General features: G+C 46.9%; 1 protein-coding gene and 1 long non-coding RNA gene across 2 annotated transcripts in view; one reads left to right on the top strand and one right to left on the bottom strand.

Annotated features, from left to right (window-relative positions):
* LOC135911635 (nucleolar and coiled-body phosphoprotein 1-like) overlaps positions 1–13,570 on the bottom strand; it is a 179,982-nt gene extending 166,412 nt beyond the window's left edge. The window contains exon 1 of the mRNA XM_065443976.1: positions 13,034–13,570. The gene's annotated coding sequence lies outside the window, so the exon portion shown is untranslated. The remainder of the gene's footprint in view (positions 1–13,033) is intronic.
* LOC135911636 (uncharacterized) overlaps positions 1–24,306 on the top strand; it is a 180,535-nt gene that overhangs the window by 105,345 nt on the left and 50,884 nt on the right. The window lies entirely within an intron of this gene.

Consider the following 24,306-nt stretch of genomic DNA (forward strand, 5'->3'; position numbering starts at 1 on the left):
CTACCTGGATTAGTTGCTAACTCTGTTTTATATCAGGAAGCTCATATACCCTAGATTGCAGATTCTGCATATTCAGGCATTTTAGAAGATTTATTACTTCTTAAAGAGCCGTACGTGGTATCCATTTATCACTGAACCGTCTGAGTTTTTTTATGTATCGCGGCATAGATTATAAAGCACTCAGATAATATTTGTGCAGCACAGTTACGACAATTGAATGTGTCCATGCGTCAAGTTCGCCATTCGGGTGATGCCTTGCCAGACCTCAAAATTGAGTTCGAGGGCAATATTTACATATCATGCTAAACTATTACATAGCATACATTTGAATAATATCTTACAAGACCACTTACACCAGCTAGCCACTGATACTATAGTAGCTATTGAGGTTTCTATGGGCTATGAGAAGGAAGGAGTGGGGATCTTCTTTGAATCTTTTGAGTGGTCTTACTCTCTTCGCCTTCCAAACTTCACACCAGTTATTCAGGCAGTATTATTAGCGATTTTATTAGCATTATGGAAGCTTCCCCAAGATGACCCATTAGCTGTTATTGTGACTGACTCGCTGTCTCTATGCACAGCAATTACTGCGTATTCTAATTCAAGAATTGTGCGAAATTTTTGTTAGATGGTTCCTCCGTCCTTACGGCAAGTGCTTTGGCTACCGGGACATCGAGGGTTGCACTTGAAATAAACGGCTAATTCACTCGCACGATCATCCCTCAATGGCCCGGCCACCACCGACATCGGATTATGTTCCCGCGGCTAGATACGGAAATTTCTCTATTTCGCAAAATTCTGCAATATCCACGTTAACGTAATTTCCTGAATTCCACTATCTTTGTTTCCCATAGAAGAATAATTGATGTCCTCCAAGGCAGCTGGGAGTTTCCTTTACAAAATTGAGATATCGTATACCGCCTCCAAATTTTTGCTTACGCAGGCCTGGTCTCGCTTTGTCCCCTCTATGTTCCTTTTTGTAATGCGCTTGAATCTATTGAGCATTTATTTCTCTCGTTCCGGCGATTTCTTATACAAAGAAAGCTCTTAGAAAACTCATTTCGACAACTTGGTCTACCGCTAAGCTCAACCGTTTCTTCGTTTGAGGTGACTTCACTGGAATTCAACTACAGGGATGATTTTCTCGCAGTTTACAATTGCATTAGAGAGACAAAAAGAGTACCTTGATGAATTTCTAATATTATCAAATATTTCTATTATTTCACTTCTTTATGTTAAAATTATTTTATCTCGAAATTCTTTACACACTTCTAAAAATTTCTAAATCACATTTGTTTACTCCCAGGCTCTACTATTCAAATTTTTTTTGTTTTAATTCTAAACTTACTATAAACCGCCTGATTCTTGGCCAGACCTCCATAGTGGGCATGCGACAGCGTTTGAAAACAAGACAAGACATAGAAAACGGAACGAAAAACACGCCGTGCTGTCACTGTCTGTCCGTTTGTCGTCCCCATTTCTTGCTCTGCTCTTAACCTTAAATTTCACGCTGCTCCAGTTTTCTTCTCTTCTCTAGAAATGCGCGTTGCGTCGGACGCTCACAACATACTGGCAGAGTTTACCTGGCTAACCAAATTTCTCTGACAGTCGCTTCTAATAGCCGTGTCCTTACACTTGGCTAAGCAACCGCAGCTGTTGTAGTTGCATTGTTTGCGAAATCAAGCACTAGACAAAAATAAATTATGCTATTAATCACAGGTTTCTGTTTCACGCGAAGGAACGAAGGAGAGATAGAGACACCTGACAGTCGCGCGCAAGCTAAAGGTTTGCCAGCCGTACCGGAAGTCCGAACCGAGTGAGTCGTAAGGCATGGCGTTGTCGCCGAAGACGCCCCACCCCTTTCACTCCCATTTGCACTCGGCGCATGAACGCTGCGCGAAGTTCGCCACGCGTTCGATTCCCGCTACCGTGGAGCGTGTAATTAGGGCACCGACGCGAAGGCGTTACGGTGGGGTGGGTGCTCACCAAGCGGTCCGCTCCGCGCGACGAAAAGCAATTACAGGGCGATCAAGGTGACCGTATAAATCGGAATGGGAACCGAGCGAGCGCGACGCTGTGCTTATCATACACGCGTGGTGCGGCAAGCGGTAGCAAAAGACAGGGGAGCCATGCCTTTACAAATGGCACCGAGTGGGTGCGTTCGAAAGAAACGATACAGTCTCGGCCGCCTTCTTCGTTGGTTTGATCGGTTTGAATGCATACGGACGTCGTTGATCTCTGTCAGCTCTCGCAAAGTGAAAGCCACGAAGCTGCCAGCGCGGCAAAAGGCAGGATGCTATACGAGTGCACGAGAATAAAGAGACCGGGAGTGAGATTTATGGATCGGAATTACGCTCGTCACCTACGCTCGCGGGTAAAGTACGCGGTGTGAAACTCATTCGCGCGGTATATACAACGTTGCCTCGAGGAGCCTATCTAGCCCGCGCCGGCATTAACATAACTCTGTCGTCGTAATCGCTTTTCTGCGCGACTGGCGTCATACACTGCGAACGGGTAGAGCATGCGCGATGGCAGATACGGAGTGTGTGAACAAGTGGTTCTGACTCACATTGCTCCAAGCCCAGGTTTTGAATATGTATACTAGTTCCACTTGGTCCGGAGAGCCTGTCTTGCGCACGGTGGCAGACGTTTGAATGCGGATTTAAAAGGTCACTAAAGCGTGGAGCGCTAATTTAACCCTTTGCTGCAGAATCTCGCATACTTTGCAACGTTGGAATAAAACGGCAAGAAAAACAAATGCTTTCGAATCTGAGTTACCTGTCAAAGTTTGGAACCTATACCTTTGTTTTAGAAGGAACACCTGAGTCATCTTGTTTGTCACTAACAAACACGTAGTGAACTGGGCCCTTTGGAAGACAAAAGCGATGTGAGTTTGGAGCGAGGTAAGTTTTGTGGAATTTCAGTATAATTATTGCTCGAAACGCGGATCCCGGCTTTGCTCAACAGCAAGATCAATTTGTTTGCTCTTGAATTACACAGTGCTTTATTCCTCATTATCATTCGTAGGTATACACCTTCTACATAAATAGCATTTCCTACTGCTCTTCTAGAAATTTGCACATATGTCCATGTTGGAGCAAATATGTGGCGTACGTATTTTTTTTTTTTTTACGACAGATTTTTCGCAACCTAAAAACAATGTTTGCACCACAGTTCGATGATTCTTACGGTGGCCTACCTCATCAGGAATAGTAATATTCATAAATAAGAAGTTGCACAGTATGAAGGGTTAAGCTGTATTAGTAAATCACGCTTCTGCGATAGCAAAATGACCACTCCTACAACACGAAAGATAGGCTTTGTGTACCAGAAAAGAATGAAAGTCGGGTGGCGACGCCGCCTTGAAGTTCTGACACTAGCTCCTCCCTCTGTTGGCGTTTCGTGACGTCTTAAATTTTGACAGCCTCTGCTCAGGTCTAGCTTATTGTTAAGTGTTAAAGAGAGACACATTGACATTCTAAAGCAACAGAACGCTCAGCATGGCCAAGGTTCGGGATCTTTTCCTTCGACAAAAACGTCCCAAATGCGAGAAAGCGCTTGGGAATCCGTGATGTAACACTGAGGCCTACTAGCGCTCAGGCTGCAGCGCGAAGTTCGATTACTATGCTTTTTTTTTCGTTTTTAGCTGTTAATAATCGATGTTGTTTCGTCAAATGAGCGACAACATTCAAGGATGCTCGAATGTCTGAAATTTTGAATTCGATGCTAGAATTTCGTATTCGAAATTGTCGAATATTCGTCCCCTTGTAATACTATACAGGGGAGCAAAAGTTTTTGCAGTTCAAAGAGAAAGATTGAGGGAGGCGAAGACATCGTTCTGTTGGGAGAAACTCGATTGCAGTGCAGACACACCCGTTCCTGAGCATCCACATGGAGGCCATCACCTAGGCTCAATAGCTTCCAGTCTCTTAAAAGCATATATGTCTCACCTTAGGCAGCCTATGATTTGGCTGTCTCGATTTAGGCAAAGAAATCTATCGTACCACCGGTGTCCCCATTTTGCATTCATTCAAAACGATCTTTTAACATTACGCGTCTAGCCTTCTACGAGCACTACTCTCTATTGCGTGATTCTGCTGATGTGCTGATCATTTGTTTCATTAATGTCCCCGTCACGGCTCACCAGATGCGACTGTCTAAATCTCCGTTGTTTCTCGTTTACAAGCTTATAATTTGAGCTGAAATACAGCTGTTTACGGCATTCGATCTATCTAAAAAAAAAAAACGTAAGTAAGCCTCATTTTTTAGCCAAGCAATCTTCACGAAACCTTTATATTTCGTTTTGTTTAGAAATGGGAAATATTCGGTATTCGACTTCATATTCGGAGGTCGTTTTTTTTTCCCTCCAACATTCGTGTTCGACTCGATTCGACAATTTTGCTTTTAGAACACTCCATATAACAAGGCTTTGAAAGAATGCTGCACCAGCCTAAGCTGATCTAACGTCGGTCTTGTGAAGCTTCGTCTCTGCTTCGCCTCTGCTTCGTCGCCTTATGAAGCGACGAAGCAGAGGCGGTTTCACACGAAACCTTTTCTTCCGCGTCCTTCTGGCGTCAAACAGTATGCATACAGTATGCAACGACTGTACGTGCTTCCCAGGTACGCGCAGAGAGGGAGAGGGTAACGAGAACCCAACGATCGATGAGCTATTTCCGGAAACTCGCGAGCTATCTTATAGTCCTGGATGGGAAACGGGCTTCATTTATTCGTGATTCGATAACGCCTATCCTGTCGGGTCGGATTGCGATCCCCGTAAATGAACGAAGAACGCTTTCCCCGAACTGTGCCGCAGTATCTATCCTATGCTCACCTGTATACTATACTCAGGCTTTCTTCGAAACTCCGCGCGAGTCATTATGCCGCCCCGGAGCGGGACGCGTCGGCATCGTTTTACCGCGTTCCGCGTAGCTGTCTCGGCGGATCTCTCTCTATAAAGGTCTCTCTCTCTCTCTCTCTCTCGGCGGATCGAGACTCGGGACACAGCGCGAGAGGGAGCGACATCCCGCGCCGCCGACGCTGTCGCAGCCAAAGCTGCGGGGCCGCGTTTAAATTTTCATACTGAACCCGCGGGGCGACGCTTAAAACTCGTGAAAGAAGTATGATATCCCTCTTCGCACCGGGGTAGAATTTATGTTTGCCATCACCTTGATGGCTCTGCAGCATAGTTTCCTACAACATTACTAGAGGGAACTCTGGCGCTAGTGTCTACGGGAGCTACAATGGGAGCGGTTGTCCCAGCATGGGAATTATGGGAAGTACATGGATTTGCCTAAACTTCGTCCTTTTTGGCTTCAAACGGCTTTGTGACTTTGTAAACTCGTCATTTTCAACAGTTTATTGCGTAATAAATAATTAAATAAACATCATTAAAATTGCCCGATGGCAGGATTCGAACACAGGGACTCTAGTACGGAAGCCTGATATTGAAACCATTAAGCCACGGATGCATGTATCGACAAGCGAATGAAACGCACCTGTGAATTTATCGCGGGCATGCCAGTGCTTTGAGACGCTTGGTGCGTTTCGAGTAGTGCACATAGACAAGCTCAATCGTTGCAATTAATAGAATTGTACGCGTTCCCGGCGTCTTCTGCACTTCGAAGAATGTAGATTGCTCCGAAATATACGACAATAAGATTTATATAGCGTAATATACAAAGCCACAAGAACGTCTGAATCCACAAGCACGAAGATCAGACAAATCCATGTACTTCCCATCATCCCCATGGTAGGACAACGACTGCAGCGCCAGAGTTCCCTCTAGTAATTCTTGTAGGAAACTCTATGCTCTGCAGGTCCCTTGGTTTCCCCATTTTTCACATTTTCCATTAATTTTCCCTAAGCGATCTTCGCTCCATTTTCGTGCGAGCTTTAATTAGTTATTTACGTGCTGAACGCGTATCTATGTTCGAGCATCGTCTGTCGTTGCGTGGATGAAACGCGTCCTTTTCGTTGCCTTTCTGAAAGGAATGCTTTTTACCAAACGTTATATTGAAAAGGCCAACTTTAAGATATTCAGAATACTGGCTGAATTATTCGTGCTATTTCTACGGTCAAGGCGTAAAAGTCTCTACGCGACTATCACGCTTATACGTGCGAGGAATACTGGTGCTCATAATCACTTATGTTCAGTCCGAGATGCATGACTTGGAGCGATAGTTGGTGTCCCATGGCCCGAGCTACCTTGAGATTACAGCGATAGGCTCTGAAATGGCTTTAATGACTTTCTTTAATGACCTTCTTTATTGAAAGTGACATTGTATGCCTCTTTAACGCTTAGTATGACCTTGTCTGCTCATTTATTTATTTTGCATTATTCCATTGAAATAGTTGTTTGATTTGAGTTCAATTACTAAAGGGCAGAATGTGATGTTTGGTTGGTGTTTTTTTTTCTATATTAACCGTTTAAGCACGTTTACGAATTGTGCTTTCTTGCCAGAATGTTTCTTTCATATCACCTCATGATATCATTATTTCATAACTGGATAATTTATCGGTTGTGGAGAAGCTGACAACACAATTGTTTCCGACATTTACAGTTTCATCCAAATAAATATCGCTGATTCACTCACGCAACACTCGTTGCCAACATTGAGGTGGCAACGGCTGGAACTTAGCTTCTTCCTCGTCACAACGCTACCGACGACAGTGCATACTCCTGCAGAACAGTAACAGGTTTATTAACTTCATCGGGCCGTACGAGAAAAGTGGTCAAACGGCTGCGAAAGACCACTTAGCACCTCGGAATGCATAAAGGCGCCAAAGCTCTTACCTTCGTCGACACTGAATGAGCGAAGACTATACGTAAGTACTTCCTCATCTCTAATTACACCTTGATAGTTTAATCATTTCTGACGACTCGGCGATGCCTCCAGCCACATCCCCTTCCTGTCGTTAGGTGACGGCAGACGCGAGGATGATCAAGGCTCTTTTGTCTACGCCGTAAACGCCTGCCTTCAAACAACCCTGAGGGCCCGCGCAACGTTAATAATGACACCAGTCATCGCTCCTCGAACCAAACGTTCACCCCGCGAAGGCCGAACGGCGCCGCGTACAGACGCGCGCGCACTTTCCCAACGAGGTGCTAACATACACGTCTCTACATGCGCCTCCCCCCCCCTTTCCCCCCTGCTGTCCTGCCTCGTCGAAATTACGCACGGGAAGAGAGAAAAGAGTCAAACGAGGGATTATTAGCGTCGAGGAAATGAATATAAGGGATGGAGACGTCGGTGCACTTTTTCCTGCGTTTATCCCCCGCTTGCGTAGCCTCTGCCCCAACCCCCTAGACGGATCACGTGGGTCGGCTCATCCATAAACTGGCGGACGGATTAAGGTCAGAGGATGCGCGTTGCCAACCGGCGTTGCGTGCATAGCGGTGACCGCGAGCTGATGCTGAGGCTGTCTGTGCTAAAGCAGGCAAACAAACAAGCAAGCAAGCAAGCTTGTGCGTGTGTGTGCAAGCAAGCAAGCAAGCGTGTTAGTGTGTGTGTGTGCGTGTGTGTGTGTGTGTCTAAGCACGTATACGTGCAAGGAATGCTTAAACACGGCACGTTCCTCGCACCGCTGCTTACAGCGCACGAAGACGGATCGCCTTTGCGTCGGCTTTGCTTTCTTTCTTGACGCAACCGCGGGGTGCGTCAGCAAGCTTTCCGCCGTCGGGTCGCTTGCCGCTTTGCGACGAGGCGGCGTTCCGCGTCTCTCTGAGAACGCATAATGCATTGAGTGAGGGAGTAACCGTGCGACAGGCGTTCGTCCGGAACGCCCTTCCGACCTCGAACGCTGGATTCATGGACCTTTCTACCGGTCCCGTATTAAAATTGCTGCACGAAACGAATCTGTTTGTTTATACTTGTGACGAACATGCGTGGCTGAATTATGCCTGACGGCGGTATGCCTGACGGCGGGCTCCCGAATAAGAATAAGTAGACAGATCAACCTTAATTACGTGTTAAAGAGAGATGCGGAGCCAGGCTAGAATGCTAAATTATACCTGTCAAATTGCAATGGGAAAGGTTTTTTTAAAATTTTTTATTGTGAGCAGAAGCTCAGGCGAAGGGGGAGGGGGTTGAAAGGACGGACAAAAAGGAAAACAGATGGTGGCGCCGCCACCGTGAGATTCCTGCATTAGTTTCCCGTGCCATTACAGCATGTGGCAACTTCTGGATGACTGGGTTATTATTGGTTAGAAGATATTATTTTACACTCAAGAAATAGTAAAAGAAAAAGCTAGGCGATCTATCTTTGTTCGCTGAAATATACAAAAAATTCCACGCAGAATTCTTAATAAGTTATCTGCCGGTTTAAACTACTTGTTTGTTTCGCTGTGATGGTCTCAGAACTGAGGGTACGAAGGCCCTTGTTCGCTCTCAATACCATCTCGGATTACGTGTTTGCTGGAACACCTTGATGCCACTCGCGATGACGATATCGGACGGTCAGCGTGCTTGAACCACTGTGCCTGGTTTAGGAATTTCCATGACTAAGCGCACACTGTCACATGCTTAAGGCCGATATTAATGCGCTAGCATTAAAAATGCGAAAGTGAAAAGAAAGGTGCATTTGTGTGAAGTGTGGGAAGCCGGTCACGCATTAGAGGTAGATATGTGTGCATTTATAGAGTGCAACTTACTGTAGTCTGCTCCGAACGACCGTCAGTTGCCTCGCGCTCCTCGAAGAAATAAGACGTGTGTCGAGTGAACTCCTTGACAACACTTCGCAATACGGTCAACGCCGATTAACTCTTGGATCCAGAACCTCAGACGTGCGACGTAATTCTAATGCAACCCTCTCGCAATTTGCCTCTAAATCGCCACTGAATTATTTTTACGCGTTCCTTTATGAGGATGAAGTCACTATAACGGTGCTTTTTAAGGACACGTCTTTTTTGCAGTGTTCACTGTGACAAGGATAGCTCCTATACCCTTGCGTAACTGTGCATAATAAGGGGCGCGGGTAAGCTTTCCTAATCATAACGAGAATAAACAAAAATGGCCAACCCTTGTATACCGGAAAATGGGAGTAAGCGAAGCTTGTCCTGCATGCGCCTGACCTTCGTCACGGTTAAGTAACCCACAGGTAATGGTGGCGGATTGCTTCGGGCTCTCGCTTGCTCAGCTCAGGATCTTCTCGTTGCTGTCGGATGGCCTGGGCCCCGGCGGCTCTAACGGCTGGATCGGCGCAACCGACGGCGAGCGCTTTCACGGGCCAGTTCTCGCCGCCGCTCGTCGAAGGCTGCCAGTTCCTCGGGGGAACGCACGGCGCGTGGCCGTCCCATCCGTTTTCCAAGAATGAACTGAATGGAAGCGAAAGGGGGTGGTGCAGCGCGTGCGAAACCCTTTCCTGCCCTTTCGCTCCCCGGCGGAAGCGCAAAGGCTCTGATTGGTTGCGCGCGTGGCGTGAGCGCGCGCCTATGCAGCTGGAATCCTTGATAATGACTCACGCTCCGGCGCCGGCGCAGCTGTCAACTCATCATACCGTCCTTACCCGTAGCTGCTCAGCTCTGGGTGCATCCGTTTTTTTTTTGTTTGCGTGACCACAATGCCATCGAAACTTGTGAGCCAATAAATCTTTGCTTGAAAATGATCGCTTAGACGTGACTGGTCGTTATAGGCTCACGCGGTGAGCGTGACGACACGAGGGGAAAGCATCAAGCGCGTTCCCACTATCGGCGCCACACGTAACCGCAGCTGGAGCCAAAGCTCGACACGTGCAAGACAGGCTTTATTATTTTTTTTTTTGGCCCGGAAATAAATTTGAGTGCCGTTTCCGAGAAAGCAAGCGTGATGGGGTCGAAATAGAGCTTTCTTTGGGAGACCGCCATGCGCACAACGACTTATTTGAGCGGGAAGGCTTCAAATCCATTCCCACGAGAAAACCTATATAGGCAGCAGCTGCTACAGATTGCGACACCAACGGGTGCTTTCTATTTTATATCTTACTAAAAAAGGCCAGCGCAGTGCTTACAATATGTGTTTGTTCCATCTGTTCAATACGGCTCACGCTATACAATGGGACTTCCGTCTTTTGACGAATAGGAAGCCACGTTGCCGTCTCGAAGGCCGGTGTTTGCTTTGTTGGCAAAAGCTCACGAGGTCCTTGAAGGAGCGTGGTTCTACTAGTCACCGCTCGTGAAATATATATAAAAAAACAATTGCGTACGTGTCGTGTGCTGCCTTACGCTTAACACAGTCGCTCTACGACAATACATTGTTTCCTCTTATTCACTCTAATCCGACTTGATGGAATCTTTGCTACCCTGTTAACTAAATTGAATTATTGGGTTGTACGTGCCGAAACCACGGTATGGTTAAGAGGCACGTCGTAGTGTGGCACTCCGGAGTAATTTAAACAACCTGGGGGTTCTCGAACGCGCACCCAATGCACGGTACAATTTTTGTATACTCCCTCCCCCCCTCCCCCCTCCCCCCCTGGAAATGCGCCGCGCCGCGTCCGGGATTCAATTTCGCACCCCTCGGCCGTATCAGCGCAACGCCAAAGCCACTCCGCCACCACGGCGGGTTCTACCCATTTCCCTGGGGACGGGAGGCCCTGCCCCAATGTAGAGTAGGCCACAGGGCACTCACTCTGGTTGACTTCCCTGCCTTTCGTCTCTCTAATTCTCTATCTCTGCTCATTTTTCGTCACGGCGCGGTTTCGCCAAGGCCACCGCCAACATAGACATCTAAGGCGTTCGCCTTCAATATTCATGAAAGTGACTAAACGCGCCTTAAAGACAATCTAAAGAGAAACGTAAGTTGAAAAAATGTTCATCAGATATCTACTAACAATGCGACAAAAGCCACTCCCACCACGAGAGCAGGCTTGGTGAGCCAAGAAATACGCGAAAACAAAGGGCGAGTGGCGACGCCACCGTGAAGTTTCCGCGCAAGCTCGCCCTGACGTCACAGATTTTGACGGCATCCGCTCGAGCTTAGTTCATTTTTTTCTTCAGTAAATATGAATTACATTGTATTCGAAAGAAGCCAAATGGAAAGTTTTGAGAACTCTTACTGAGCCGCAGCGGTCCGAATACGAGAGCAATACTTAAATATCGGTGACGTCACGCTGGCGCACCGGCGCTAGAGTTTCGGAGGAATATAAGAAGAGAAGAAATGGAAAGTTTGGTCACCAGTTCTTTCTTTCAATCATCGATCTCTTACTGCGAAATAACGAAAATAGGGTTTCATGGAAATATCATTCTAAGCTGATTTAGTGTCCATCGCTCTTTATAGTGACCTTTATGTCAGTCACGGGATGGCGCATCATCCACTGCGCAGGTTGGTAAGCTGCCGAATACATTCTCTATTCGATTCAGTTTATTGAATATATCATTACACAATGTTACGGGATGTTCGCCTTATATTTTCCGTATAGTATATTCTACGCCTCTTATCGGTGCAAGCCTCTCCTTCGATGTTCTTTAATCAGAAATGTGATTGTCTTCGGTCTTTGTGTAATCTAAGTATACGAAAGCCGGTGTTCGTGCTTGCTGTAAGGCGAATGGTCGAAGATTGTTTATGGGAGTCGGATTCGAAGGAACCCATCCATACAGCTCAACTACCTCGGCCATTTCAATGCAGTGACCCGTTTCGCATATATTTGCCTATACCAGCAATGTACAAGCATGGTACGCGCAGTGTAAAAGTTTACCAGTGGCTATACATTAAGCAGTGTACAAGCGCTTCGGTCAACACAAGCGTCCTAGAGGACTTTATTTGCACTGACAGCAATACGCTTTTCTGATATTTTTAATATTCTATATTTGCTCCTTTTTCTGTTTTCTGAAATTCAATAAACGGCATAGAGGTGTGGAGATATCCAGCATATAAGTACCACTGCCAAGCATGTGCATATAACGCAGCAGTCTTTCACAGTGGCTGGCAATGTAGCGATCGAACAATACGATGTACGCGCAGCCACAAAATATTACGGACCATTAAATCTGAGAAAAAGCTGCATTCCTCCCCAACCTCACAAAGCAGTTTGGTATTTGCATTTCGGGCCTCGATTAGAATGTGCTAACAGCATTGTCGTGTATAGTTTTACTGGCTACTGCTACAGGCTGCTCGGGTATTGAACGTGTTCGGAGATGCCGTGGTCCGTAAACTTTCGTGGCCGGGTGTACGGGTTTTTTTAACTATTGCAGGAAGTACGTGTTCTTGTTCGCACTCACTCGCGCGTAATTTAGCGCCATTCCACGCAATGCACATCAGGTCACCCCGTTAACGCTGTTGGTGCATTCCACGTTAAAAATGTCGTGTTTCTTGCTCCAGCCAAGGTTAGCACCTCCCACTGTTCCCGGGATAGAATTCAAGGCGCCTGAACTGGATTAGCCTTAATGTATACATCGTATCAACTTTTGGTCTCTTTTTTGTCTCTGTTGTGATGTGCCTTCCCGCATCCTAATGAGCTTGCTCATCTATATGCAAACGCATCCTCCAACCGAGCATATGCGAACGCGGTCTAATAGCTGTTACCAGCTAATGGGGAAATGGGTGCACTAGCTCGCTATATATACTTTCTCTCCCGTATTGATTCTGAAAATTAGTGCCTTCAACAGAAAATAACGCTTAGTAAATATTACAATGGGTCGTTTTTTCCGCCTTTTCTCGCTTCCAATGAAACTTATGAATTTTAAATTGCCCACTGCACTGTGTCACGTGAAATCATCTTTATGTGGAGCACATATCACTGGTTATTTAGGGTACAGTGCAATCGCATGTTCGGCACGTCGGGGCAGTGACAAAAAAGGGCGCACCTACTCTTGAAATCATGGCGGCGTTGTTGGTGAATAAAACGTTACATTTTTTTTTCTTTATTCACGCATGAGAGCTTGCTGCAGACCTTAACGCGTTACTTCAAATGAACCAAGTGCGACCATGCTGTCCACCACAAAACGGCACCTACATGTCTACAGACCATGCCTACACAACGGTGGTGTTAATTTTGGTCGGCTCTAAAAGATCACCGTAATCACTTCTACTAGAGGAATTATTTTCGCCAGCACTCTTACCTATGTTCCATGGAAGCGTCGATCCGATGAGCAGTGTCGTCTCGAAGATCGGCTCCGTGTGTTCCAGTCCCAACGTTGCACGTATAACGATGCACCTTAATATAGCTGCTCCTGAAGAGTCGAATAACCATGCGCAGCGAGTTTCTTTCGCTCTCCGTACCGCGTCATACGTTTCGCGTACGTTTAGCCATTTAGCGGTTCTTAACGCGGCTACAAGAACGAAATGAAACAAACAAAAAATCCCACCGCGTAACAACTAACCGGGTGCTCAAATCACCATCGGTCTTGGTTCTTCGCACCGCTCGACCTCAGGCTCCGGCTGGCGACCAGAGAGCTACGGCTGAAGACGACGCGCGCATTCGGGAGACTTCCGGTGACGTCTGCTAGCGAGTCAAAGGAAGAGCGTTAAAGGAGGAAGATAACTAACCAAGGATAGCAGCCATGTCTCGTCGTTGCCAAGCGCGCCCTTCTATCTCTTCACCCGCGCGCCTGCCAACGTAAACACCGTTCGTGCGCTGCCTCCACTTATTGGCCCGAAAACACGACGCCAAGGTGGCGGCGAGCCGAAGGTGTCCCGCCGGCTGGCAACTCGCGCCCGACTCGTCAGCGAGCGTGCGAGCGAGCGCCACCGTGGCCGCGCTGCTGCGTTGTCGGCTTCGCTGCACAGCGCCAGCGCTGTGCGGCGGTGCTGCATAGGCGAGGCCGGTCAGTGGGGGCCTCGTGAGGAAATGATGGAGGGAGAGGGCATCGGCGGCTGTGGCGCCCGCTCTTCGTCGTGTTTCTTCTTTCTCCTCCTCGCTTCGTTTTCTCAGCCTCATATTTGGTACTCTCCCTTTCGCGGAGCGAGCCCGCTTATCGACCCGGCTAACGCCATCTCCAGGCCACTGGCTTCCCTAAAAAGCTTCCCTAAACGGAGAGCTGGCGAAGGGAAAAGGGACGCCAGGGAAAGGAGGATGCTGGTTCGTTCCGGTTTAGCTCTCCTATCTCGCTTTGTATGAGGCACTTTCAGTTTTATGTGTTTGACTGCGTGCGTTTTCACTTTTCGCTGTGTACTCACTGCATCAGTGTTTTAAAAACACAAAAAGTACGGGGCGGAGACGTAGTAGGGCATCATTTCTTGCTGTACTTCATGCTCTTTGATACTTTCCTGCTTTTTTGGTTCTCTGAAATCCCAGCGTTGCTTCTTTTAAGCTCAAGCACGTAAAATGACCTGACATGCTGCTCTTAACATCAAGAACAGGAGAACGAAAAAAAAAATAGAGCAAGAATCTTTTTCGGAAGTGTGACATCGATAAATAGCCTAGAACAGCGAGTTGTTGGCGAAAATAAAACCAAGGAAAAGCTTGACTCTCGGCGGACCCACATTGCTTAATGGCTTAACGTTTGTCTCATCAGAACAATTTACTTCTATTTATAATCACTTGACGTTAGAACGTAAGCTATCTTTATTTTCTTGCCTTTCAACGAGTATGTCTCAAGTGAATTAAGGTTGATTTAGCGCCTAATTGCCTGCTCCGTGTTCTTACCTTCGGGGTTTATGGCACTGCTTAGTCAAGCAAATGTAATAGTCGGAGCTGCATGAAAAAAAAAAACTTCCTGCAAAAGCTCCTTTGGGAGTTGTCTAAGTATGCGTAAGCAATATGCCACTTGCTCATCTCCACCCAACCCGACATCATTATCAATGTTATGAAACTTGATCGGACCAGTATGAACAACATCGCTGCGGCGAGGTGAATTGCTGAGCACGGTGGCGCAAGGTGCATTGATGACGCAAGCACACTATTGCAGGGGGCGACGCCAGGTGCGCTGATAACGTTCGGATCATTATAAGCCGTTATCGCTCCTTAGCGCCTTACCCACCCGCGTGGAACCATTATCAGCCGTGATCAAGCATACTCCGTGGGTGGTTGCGTAAGGCGTGGCCGCGCGGGCCCTATCTTGGAAGCGATCAGCGATGGGGACAGAGTGCGCCGAGTGCTGATAGCTTCGTGTGCGCTGTGTCCGCGCCGCTTATTTCCCGTTGAAGCGAGAGGCAGCGTGAAGGTGAATGCGCTCGCTGCTGACGGCCCTATCTTGAAAGCGATTGTCTTACGTGACGGACTTGTTTCCTCGTTTGGTAGGCATAGAAATGCTTTCGCATTTAAAAGGAACGTCTGACAATGTGAATATATCAGCCGCACTTCTTGAAGATGCACGCACTGGGAAATATAGGCGCTGCCGCTTGGAACGTGTGCATTCAAATCAGGTGGTGGCAATTATACGCTGTTCGAAATGTTCAATGTTTATCTCATTTGCCTTTGTCTTCTGCAAAGTTTTGTGGACGGAGTAAAGTATGATCTCATTTGATTTTATTAAATGTTAGGCTTAAGGCAATTAATAAGCCCGGTGTTAAGTGGTTTAGTCAGTGTACCATATATGATTACGTCAAAGAGCCTGCAGATACCTTATAGCTTGGTTAAGGTGTTTTGTAATAAACATCTTAACCAACCAATCATGGGCAGTACTTTGATCAGTGCTCAGCTGATGCTCGTGTGCTTCTGAAACCATTATGTCACTGCGCATGTATCTATCCTAGAACATCACAATTGTATCTATGATGCGCTAGTTGTCCGTGGAAGCGTGATCGGTTTCGGTACAGATAAAAGCGGCTTTGCTAGAGCCTTACCTCCAGCTCTTCTTGTGTTTGTTCTTGTTTTTTGTTGTTAATTATAACGATGCGGTTACCCCGCAGAGAATGGCCGGGAATTACCAATGATGTGCTTGCGTACTTTGAACTGCAACTGTCACGTTTGAATCTGAAGTTTGAAACTGTGAAATTTGAATCTCAAGTCTGAAAATGTGAAATTGGTATCTTAAGCTTGAACTGTGAATCCTTTATTCATGTTCATTTTGTTGGAGCAGCTCGCGTTGAGGGACAGATGTGCATTTCACTAAAAGCGTGGATGCTATCCTCGAGTGCAAATTGCAGTAGTGGCTTTCCAAACTTATCGTCCTGAGCCAACGTCTTTAACTGTCTGTCTGATCCGTGCATAGCTTGACAACGCTTAGTTATCCTTTCTCGAGTAGCTCTTCTTTCCTGGGTGCAGCCACAACAGGAGGCGGATTTCCGCAGTGGATGCTGGAGCAGCACACTTTCAATAACTACTTCACTGGGTCTTGAGGTGCCGGATCCCAGGCCCAGATAATAAAAGTTGCAAGGGCCGCCTGCCCCAGCCCGTAGTCTCCGACGAGAGACGTGCTCCACCAGATAAAAAAAAAGAAAAAGATCACGGTGAAACAAGCCGACACACGGAGGCCTTACGTGAGCCCTTACGGTGTGAGCCCTTACGGTGAAGTGAATTTTGGGCTAAAAAGATAGGAGGTGGGGTATGAAGAGGTGGGATTCTTGCTGGGAAATTAAAATGGGAATTATTTTTGTCCATGGACATGGTCTTTACCATGTGTACGCATTTCGTGTATGTCTACGCAAATTCGTGTGCGGCACCTCAAGAGAGCTTTCTTTTTTACGTATACACTGGTGCTACCGTATGCACTACAATTATCGAAATCAGAAACCGTTGTTCCTATATTTTTCTCTCTCTATCTTTATTTTCTTTTTGCTCCAATTCTGCGGTCATTGGAAACAATAATTCGCTCAAATTTGACCGTAATTAACTGAGTTAAGGGAGAGATAGAGAGAGAGGGGGTCTGCGCATTATCTGCCATTCACGCCGCAGATATTATCATCGTGTCTAACAACAGATGTGATGCCACGCAACTAGTGCACCCATGAACAAAATTGCACGGACAGCAGGGTCGCCAGAAAAACTTATTTTCTTCGTAATTACCATGCATAAACTCAAATTGACGAGCACACTGGAAAGTTCGCAATGCCAAGTTTGGACTGCAGTTCTCAATTTCAAGTTTCATTCACAGGTGGAGGAAGAAAATCGGCTTTATCGCGCAATCCGTGGTCCTCATACTTTTGTTCACGGGTGTACATGTAACAGAAGCGAGGGGCTGCTTAATGCGAAGCGCCTACCGTTACAGTCATCTAGCGAACTGATTGTTCACAAAAGCACATTATCCAAGCGACGAAAGCCTATCGACTCATTGAGCATCCTGTCGAGACTGTACAACAAGGTGTACATGTTCAGCTTCGATGACATTTATGCGTCACAGGGAAAAAAAAAAGAAAAGAAAAAGCGAACTCGTTCGCGGGAATCGAATCAGTGGCGGCTCTTGCTGAGAGAAAGATCTTTCTTTATTCAGAACAAAGCCACTTTGCCAGATTTGTCTCTGACGTACTGCAGTTAATTTTTGACGTAGTAGCGTCGGTTCGCTTCAGCCGGATAGCAGGGAAACATGAACCTACCTCGGTTCAACTAAAACGGGAGTGCGTTGCGACCGAAATACGACGCTGGAGGACGTCGTGCTAGAACCACCTAAAACGCGACGCAGTTCTGCACAGTGCGAGATAACATGTTCTGCAACGTTTCTTTTTTTTTTCCACGCTGTCTTCTTCATTTTTTTTTTGTCATGAGAGAAGGGTAAGTTTAGCGGAGGTGAGCAATTTCCATCACGAGCAATTTTCATCATTAATCTTCGCCGCTAGGAGCGCTTGCAAAATCAGCGACGCTGCGCGAGGAACGGGAGGGTGAGCCATGCAGGGGTCTGGGCTCACGTAGGCGCCTAATGCTCCCAATTTCGGGTGGCTTTCCTTGCTCTCTCTCTCTCTCTCTCTCTCTCTCTTACATTTTTTTTTTCAGTACAGCTGCAGTCTCCAACGCCACTCCGTCTCACCAAATACCTGCAGTGCAATGAAGGCTATCGCGATTCGTTTTCAATCAGTAACGAGAGGCACCTTCCTGTTCCTGGGAAAGGAAGTGGACAAACGCCCGTTGTGCGCTACCAGTCCTTCCGCGAGACGTCCATTAAGTATAGGCATCACTCGCCGATGACGATCAGAGGTGGACAGTAGGGGAGGGGGGAGGGGCACCTTGTCTTTTTTGGTGCTGCTTTCCAGTTGGTTGACGCGACCCCGACAGCTTTCACTCCACTGCACGGATTTAATGGGGTTGGATCGCGGGGACGCCCGCTCCCTACATGCGCGCTACATAGTTTCGAAAGCCCGCCGCATTCCAGGGTTGCCTGCCTCGACTCGCCTGTCTCGACCCAGCGTTTCGACACAAACTTTTGAAGAGAACATTTTGAAACGCCAGCGGCGAAGGAGTTGGGGGAGAAAAGTAAGCGTAATGTGTCGGATGTGGCAACGCGTCGCGCCTTTTCTGCCTTTACGACCCCGCAATGGTTTGTGGAATGAGAGGCATTTCGAAATTCATGGAGGACATTTGCAGACGGCCCTGTGTGTAGCGCTTCTGTCGGAGCTTGAGCACCTCGCCATTTGTCCGTCTGAGCGGATTACACGAAGCGAGGGTACCGTCTCTGGACAAGTCCTTGCTTCTTAATAGTTGCGGTGTTCAGAAACGCGTTTCTAGATTTTTTTGAGCGTGTTGTGACACGCACTTTGGCGTAAATGCGCTTTTGTGCATTTATTTGAACTGTGTGTTTCCATCACTCTCTGTCCGTTTCGTTCATTATGCTGCAAGAACGAACTTGTCCCGTGCTATGCGGTACGTCTTAAAATCCCGACAAGTTGCTGGGTATCCTCAATATCTTCCAAACTCGCCAAATAGCTCCAGAAAAATATACGGCTGAAAGTAGAGTGACTCCAACCAAGAAGTAGATTTATTCGCATCTTAATATAATTTTATCATGTAATATCACTCAATATATTTCTGGCATCAGAATGGCAGAAAAGACAGTCAGAAATAAAGAACGAGCTACCAGTGGCGTTTTAGAGAGTGTATCAAAAGTTTTGATTGTTGTGTTCATATAGGAGGTTGTGGCCAAGTACTGCACGGAATGAGGGTGTAGACGAGCCGTATGTAAAAATACTGAAAGATATCTATAGCGCCTCCACAGCCACCGTAGTCCTCCATAAAGCAAGCAACAAAATCCCAATAAAGAAAGGCGTCAGGCAGGGAGATACGATATCTCCAATGCTATTCACAGCGTGTTTACAGGAGGTATTCAGATACCTGGATTGGGAAGAATTGGGGATAAAAGTTAATGGAGAATACCTTAGTAACTTGCGATTCGCTGATGATATTTCCTTGCTTAGTAACTCAGGGGACCAATTGCAACGCATGCTCACTGACCTGGAGAGGCAAAGCAGAAGAGTAGGTCTAAAAATTAATCTGCAGAAAACTAAAGCAATGCTTAACAGTCTCGGAAGAGAACAGCAATTTACAATAGGCAGCGAGGCACTGGAAGTCGTAAGGGAATACATTTACTTAGGGCACGTAGTGACGGCGGATCCGGATCATGAGACGGAAATAATCAGAAGAATAAGAATGGGCTGGGGTGCGTTTGGCAGGCATTCTCAGATCATGAACAGCAGGTTGCCATTATCCCTCAAGAGAAAAGTATATAATAGCTGTGTCTTAACAGTACTCACCTACGGGGAAGAAACCTGGAGGCTTACGAAAAGGGTTCTACTCAAATTGAGGACGACGCAACGAGCTATGGAAAGAAGAATGATAGGGATAAGAAAAGAGCAGATTGGGTGAGGGAACAAACGCGAGTTAATGACATCTTAGTTGAAATCAAGAAAAAGAAATGGGCATGGGCAGGACATGTAATGAGGAGGGAAGATAACCGATGGTCATTAAGGGTTACGGAATGGATTCCAAGGGAAGGGAAGCGTAGCAGAGGGCGGCAGAAAGTTAGGTGGGCGGATGAGATTAAGAAGTTTGCAGGGACGACATGGCGACAATTAGTACATGACCGGGGTTGTTGGAGAAGTATGGGAGAGGCCTTTGCCCTGCAGTGGGCGTAACCAGGCTGATGATGATGATGATGATGATGATGATGATGATGATCAAAAGCTTTTCTCGTGAATTGCCAAAAACTTAAGCCCTTGGAGAGAGCGTATGCGTCTTCAGATCTTTTAATTCACAATCATAACGGCGTGAACTACACATATAGGTTATTTGAAGGCCATTTTTCTGTCTCCGAAGGCAAGAGCCTTAGGCAGCAGATTCCAAAAATACTGTACAGAGGCCCAAGCTCAGCGTGATGTCGCACAAGGGCATTCAAGAATTATCACGAATAACCATGTTTACCTGCAGCGCAGGTTGACAAATTATGTAATCGGAATCGCTCCCACTCGGGTTTCTGACATTAGCTTTGGTGTCTGTTTTTCTCTATGTCAGATGCTCCTTGTATGTCCCTATATACTTAAAATTATGGGGTTTTACGTGCCAAAACCACTTTCTGATTATGAGGCACGCCGTAGTGGGGGACTCCGGAAATTTCGACCACCTGGGGTTCTTTAACGTGCACCTAAATCTAAGTACACGGGTGTTTTCGCATTTCGCCCCCATCGAAATGCGGCCGCCGCGGCCGGGATTCGATCCCGCGACCTCGTGCTCAGCAGCCTAACACCATAGCCACTGAGCAACCGCGGCGGGTGTCCCTATATACTTAATAAAGTCGTTGGGCCTGAAAGTGTCGATAATAATCATGGTTTTCGTTGGACGAGAAGAACTGGAAATGTGGGGCCCGATATTTATTTGCCACAAAGATGTGAAGCCAAGGAAAGCACAGGAGAAGTTGCTTATACTATTTAATTGAACTGTAGAAATTACAAGGTAAAGCGAAACGAAACGGGACGAAGAAGCAACTTGCTACCAGTGGAGCCGCCCCACGACCTCGACATGAGGCAGGCGATGCACTACCGCTTGTTCTACGGCGGTGGCTGTTCCAACATCCCAATTCTTGTATATATATATATATATATATATATATATATATATATATATATATATATATATATATATATATATATATAATTTTGTGTGTGTGTGTGTGTGTGTGTGTGTGTGTCATTCAGTGAGTGTTACCGAACCCCGGCCTGGCGTTCGGCTTCCTCCAGGGATGATATGCTTGGGAAGGGTGCCTAAGCCCTAAATTCCTGCCGAAACCCTCGTGAGCACAAAAAAAAAAGTTATGTTTGGGCTGCTCCCATAGCGGCCATTTCCCATGTGGCGCCCCAAGTGCGCCTATTGAGGTGGGGGACGCCTTCGGGTTGGAGGCACTACTCCAACACTATTCGTGACCACGAGTGGTGCTCGCTAACATCTGCTGTGTTAACCTTCCGGCTCATCTTTCTTGAGTGAACGATTCTCGTTAGCTTGCGCGCTGCTTATAATGAATCATTCTTAACTTTTTCGATTTACCTTCCTTCTGCTATCGACGGGCAAATTTGGCTACACAGAAAATGGTTCGTGCATCCGGTTGCTGAAGTTATTCAGCATGAGTATAAGATTTGCGATGTCTTTTTTTCAATCTTTTTTTTTCTCAATTCAGTCCTTCGTCGAGCCACCCTTCACCTCGATATTGCAGTAGGTTTTCTGTTTATAAGATTCACATATTGTGTGGAGTAATGACAAGATAATGTATACATCTTCAAGTAGAGTGCCTGACGAATCACTCTGTAGTTACAGTGTATCACTCGTACGCCTCTGTGTACACGTGTTACCATTGCTTAAGCACAGGGGAGGGGGGGGAAGGCAACCACCTACTCAAAATTTTCTGACGGACCCCCTCACCTCTTCTCCCCTTTCCCCCGGAAGAGAAAGTTTCAGGAGGTGGGCTCTGGAAGAGCGTCATGGATGAAAGGGAAAGCTTGAATGTGTAAGCAAAGCGAGAGCTAGTGGCGGTTAGTTTTGCTTGTTTGACTAGTTTTGATAGCAAGTAACCTCTGGCATAAAACAAAATAGGCACATGAAGTTCTCTTGCGTTTGGGCGTAGCGGTTATGCTGGCCATTACGTGCCGTTTAAAACGTGATGAACGAGCTTAAATAACAGCTCTTAGTCGATTAAATAGGAGTTCTCTTCTGACCGGACCGATCAAAGTGTGGCATAACATGAAAGTTGATAGCGTGATGTTTTTCTTTGCCTAAGGTAACCAATAACTATATTATACAACCACACACACCTCATACAGCAACGAACTAATAAAAAAAACGTGATGGCTTTTGCACCGTATACGCTTCTTATACACGAATGTGAAAATCGTCCGTCATCTTTCCCCGTTCAAACTGACGGTCCCTGCCTTTTTCACAGGCGTTCCACTCCATGGGAGTTAAGCAGTGCGCACAGGCGCAAATGACCTCAAATGGCAGGATGACGCTCAAGTCACAGTGCAATCGGTGTAAGCCAGGGACATTTTAAGCACATGGCCCACGGAGCTCTTGAGTGCAGCCTGAGCGGACTTAAAAATGCGGAGCCTTGTTTGAAAATGCATCATCATTAGTTGCGTAACCATTGTTAGACAGCCTAGTTTCATAATGATTTTAACGTCTCTCATGCCATTGCAACGGAATTTCCAGGGTGGCAATGTATGCGGCTGGCGTTAATGCGGCCATTTCACGTTACTCGATCACTACGCCGCTCGGTATACGTTCGAAATGCACTCCGGGCATGCTGTTTGCTTACCTGTTAAGTCAGATAACCAGTGGAAGGAATGTCGTCAGTTATCACGGCGTAGTTGACCACCCACGCAAATCACATGCGACCCTGTTGGTGTGGTTGCCAAGCAGCAACCTAGCATGTGGCTACCAATAAATTGTCGACAATAAAGATTCGCCGGTAAAACAGTCGCGGGGAGCTACATGCGTATACGGGGAGGGGGGGGGGGCGAGGCAACGCTCTACGTCATGGGATCCCTGGTGCAGGCTGCTGAAGAGATGCTTGAGAGTGGCAATAAATCATTTCGGGCCTGTAAAGTATTATTTTAATACTGCATTTTTCATTCATTTCGGAGGAAAAGGGGTGTTTGTTACATACTGGAGAAAATGAGCAGGAGGAACAGGAGGAGGAGGGCTGTTGCTTGGTGCAGGCGGACCAGCCTTGCAAAAGTTCTCGGCAATTGCTCCTCCTGAACGCCACTTATCAACTGCGATATGGTCTGAAACACTTTGCTGTACAACTAACAAGTCCAGGCAGCCCGATACGTTGCGCGCTTTCCAAACCAAGACGACCCATACGGCTCACCATTCACTTCCCGACCTGCATCACGGGGAGACCTTAGGAGGAGTCGAAGCACCCCCCTCCTGAATATCCAGTGTCATTGAGGGAACAAAATGTCACTTGCATTTTTGAGTGTGGTGCCGTCTTGCGCTTGAGTTCATTAGTTCCCCACTTTTTGCTTCAACTTCAGGACAATTTAATATATAATGTTCAATGTCACCAATAGCTTGACAGTGCATACACGACGGTGATGGGCCAAGGCCTGTCTTGCACCGCCAGTCTGGAGTTTGCGCGGACCCTGTGCGGATACGATAAATGAGAACATCATTTCTGTGAACTCCTTCAATGACGCAACGTCGATGCGGTGGAGACCTCAACGAACCCAAGGGGCTTAAGATGTCCTTCTTCATGTCTCTGTTTACGCCTTGGGTAGTCTTTTTCGTGGGCTTGAATTGCAGCGCATAGCGCACCAGACTGTCACAGGCCTCGCTGCCTGATGCGCCGATATGGGAAGGTGCCCACTGGAGCACAATGGTAAATCCTACTTTCTGTAATTCTTTAGCCGCATGTAGTGCCCGATCAATGCACTTGTCCAGGGGAAACCCGCGCAGTAATAGTTACAGTGCAGCCTTGCTGTCTGAAAAGAGAACTACAGGCTGACGCTGATAGAAATTCAGTTTCCGCAAGGCTGCCGCAATGGCGCTTCCACGTGCCGTAGAAGACATGACGTGGTCAAGCCTGGCAGCCCATGTGACACTGAGTGTCGGTATCACTTACGCCGCTGCGTTGGCTCCATTCTCTTTGTCAACAATGTCGCCGGTGCATAAGTGCAGATATCTGTCATACATTCTATCGAGGTGTTCTACCACCAAAAATTTTGCTTCTGCTACTGGTGCAAGTTGCTTGATGCGAATATGCGGAATGGGAAGTTGACATTCCACACTCTCATATGTCCATGGTGGTTTCTGACAGTCTGATTATTTAGTAAATTGCAGGCTGATTGGAGGCCAATTGGAGGCGATTCTGAAAAGCAAGTTCAGAACTAATTGTGACCCCGTGCATTATATTATATGGTTCCCCGCTCACATGGGCGACAACGTGCTGCCGGGCCGCCCGAACCCCAATGAGACTGCTCACCGCCGTGCGCGAGAATTAACGCGCCGCGACAGCGGTGGGGCTACATTGGATCCGGAGGA

This window comes from Dermacentor albipictus, chromosome 5 (assembly GCF_038994185.2).
Source record: "Dermacentor albipictus isolate Rhodes 1998 colony chromosome 5, USDA_Dalb.pri_finalv2, whole genome shotgun sequence".
Classification (NCBI taxonomy): Eukaryota; Metazoa; Arthropoda; class Arachnida; order Ixodida; family Ixodidae; genus Dermacentor; species Dermacentor albipictus.